Source organism: Hyaena hyaena, unplaced genomic scaffold (genome assembly GCF_003009895.1).
Source record: "Hyaena hyaena isolate Hyena2069 unplaced genomic scaffold, ASM300989v1 scaffold_235, whole genome shotgun sequence".
In the NCBI taxonomy this organism is placed as follows: domain Eukaryota; kingdom Metazoa; phylum Chordata; class Mammalia; order Carnivora; family Hyaenidae; genus Hyaena; species Hyaena hyaena.
The window spans coordinates 158,363-161,263 of record NW_024080867.1 but is presented as its reverse complement, the minus strand read 5'-3'; the positions used below and the strand labels follow the sequence as shown (position 1 = coordinate 161,263).

The 2,901-nt window shown below is 44.2% G+C and overlaps 1 long non-coding RNA gene across 1 annotated transcript; it reads right to left on the bottom strand.

The window, feature by feature from the left end:
• Positions 1–383: 383 nt before the first annotated feature.
• Positions 384–1,940, bottom strand: LOC120239713. Its single transcript, XR_005530495.1, has 3 exons — positions 1,864–1,940; positions 1,320–1,500; positions 384–925 (listed from the first exon to the last, which is right to left on the bottom strand). It is a non-coding gene; the product is annotated as an uncharacterized LOC120239713 (long non-coding RNA).
• Between the last annotated feature and the right edge of the window lie 961 nt (positions 1,941–2,901).

The following is a 2,901-nucleotide window of genomic DNA, read 5'->3' as shown; positions in this document are numbered from 1 at the left end:
TGAGTGGGGTAGGGGCAGAGAGAGAGGGAGACACAGAATCTGAAACAGGCTCCAGGCCCCCAAGTGTCAGCACAGAGCCTGTGGCCGGGCTGGAACCCAAGAACTGTGAGATCAGGACCTGAGCTGAAGTCAGACACTTAACTGACTGAACCACCTAGGCATTCCACGTCTGACTCTTGATTTCAGCTCAGGTCATGATCTCACGGTTCATGAGTTCCAGCCCTGTATTGGGCTCTGCACAGGCAGCATGGAGCCTGCTTGGGATTCTCTCTCTACCCACCCCCTTCTCTTTCTGACCCTTCCTTGCTTGTATGCTTGTACACACATTATCCTTCTCTCTCAAAACTAATTAATTAATTTTAAGAAATCACAATTCAACTACGTAAATTTAAAAGATCCTATTGTCTTTATTTTATGGTACATGAATTGGGCATCATCCCATCCAGCGACAGAAAGGGGCTCCGAGGAACTGTACAAAATAGAAGACTTACGGGCAGAAGGGAGGTGGACAAGGAAGCTGTGGGATTGGTGGCAAGCAAAAAGTGGATTGCAAGAAGTGGATGGTGTGGTAAGGCCACCTTTCTTTAAGTGCTGGTAGCGGTCTGTGAGGCACATTACTTCACTAGTGCTGACCAAGTAATTACAGTTTGATGGGTTTCAGATCCCATTGCTGGGAGAGGCCGAAACTGTAGTTAAGTTAGGTATTGAGTCTTGGTTTGGGGACATGGGGCTTAGTATAAGTGACCACCGTTTGGTCCTGTTGTGTCTTCTTTCACAGCAGGTATCCATGTCACCATCTTGTCTATGTGATGCTGCAGATGGAGGGGACGTTAGGTACAGGGGGGTCCAGAAGCACCAAGTCTGCGGGTTACCTTCATGGACAGAGCAAAGCCCCTGGTCCTGGTTACTCTGTAGACACTAAGAGCTATAAGATAAAGAGGCGCAGCAGGTATCTTAGGATGAAGAGCCAAAGGAGAATGAAGTCTCCCTACTATCCTAGGCAGACCCCATGCTAGCCTCACACGGTCCCTTGAATCCCTCCCAAATACTTGCCCAAGAGAAAGTGTAATATCGCTGCAGCACCTGACTACTTTGCACATTAAAATACTTTGCACTCACTTAGAAAAAGACAACTCAAATTCAAGTGATAGGGTTTAGGAAGGAAGCTCCCATAGCAATATAGATAGAATCCTTTGGGTGCATTCAACATCCTGTTATTTTTGCTGCTTTAGAATCTCTGGTAGACACTGATGCATTGCACTGTGTATTTCCATGTCTTACAAGTTTTAGAGGGAGGTATTCTCAATAGAGAGACTTACAAGGAGAGAAGTGTTGGTAAAACCAAATCTTCTGCCATGTACCAGCGGTGGACGCAGAAGACGTTAGCATAGGTGCCTCCATCCTTTGATAGCCAATTTTTTCACTGTTTAGATGATCTGCTCTTTGTTGGTAGTTCCAAAGGCTCAGTCTCAATATCTTCTCTAGGGTGTTATCACATCTCTGCCAGTAGAGTAGCCGGTAAAACATGGCAAAATTGAAACTCCTTGTTACCAGTTAAAGTTTAATGGGACTAAGTAAGCAAATCTACAGTGTTTGAAACTTCCAGCAGTAAAGGAAAAGTCTGTTATCTGTTTGGTACCCTGCTATGGGCTGAATATTTGTGTTCCACCGAATTTTATATGTTAAGACCTAACTCCCACGGCGATGATATAAAGTGAAGCCTTTAGGAGGTGAGTAGGTCAGAGACCTCATGAGTGGGGTTGGTACCCTTATAAAAATGGCCTAGGCAAGCTCCCTTGCCCCTCCATCATTTGAGTACCCAGCCAGAAGATTCTGTCTATAAACCAGAAAATGAATTCTCACCAGACACTGAATTTGCCAGTGTCTTCAGCTCAGACTTCTCAGATTCTGCCCCTGTGACAAAAAATAAATAAATAAATAAATAAATAAATAAATAAATAAATAAAAATAAAAGAAGTCTGTTGTTGATAAAGTACCCAGTCTCTGGCATTCCGTTGTAGCAGCTTAAAATAGACTAAGACAAAAATTGGTAATGAGAAGTGGGGTACACCTGTGAAACATCCCTAAACCTGTGTACGTGGCATGGGAACAGCCCGGTGGATGGAGGCTGGAAGAGTTGGGAGTGCGGGGTAGAAAAAGCCTGCATCAGCATGAAAGGAGCAGGAAGGGCGATTCTGGTGACAGCTCAGAAGGGGAGAGCTGTAGAGGGGACCTCAGCCTTCTTGAGAACGCCGCGGTGGTCATGAGGAGGGTGTTGTGGAAGTACAGACCCCAGAGGCCACTCTGGCGGAGTCCCAGACATGAGGAACACTTTATTGGAAGCTGGAGGAAAGGTGTTGCTGTTAGAAAATGTAGAAAAGCACTTGGCTGAATTGTGTTCCTGTCCTGGTGTTTTGTGCAGGGTAGACCTTGTGAGCAATGGAATTGGATCTTTGGCCGAGGAAGGGTCTAAGAAAAGTGTCTTAAGAACAGTCTGTTTTCCAAATGAAAATGAAAACACAACAATTCAAAATCTATGGGATGCGGCAAAGGCAGTCCTAAGAGGAAAGTACATTGCACTCCAGGCCTATTTCAAGAGATTAGAAAAAGCGCAAGTCCAAAATCTAACAGCTCACCTAAAGGAACTAGAGGCAGAGCAACAAGAACGCCCTAAACCCAGTAGAAGAAGAGAAATAGTAAAAATTAGAGCAGAAATAAACAACATAGAGACCAAAGAAACAATTGAACAGATCAATGAAACCAAGAGTTGGTTTTTTAAAAAAGTAAGCAAAATTGACAAACCTCTAGCCAGGCTTCTCAAAAAGAAAAGAGAGAGCACCCAAATAGACAAAATTATGAATGAAAATGGACTTACTACAACCAACCCCTCAGAAATACAAG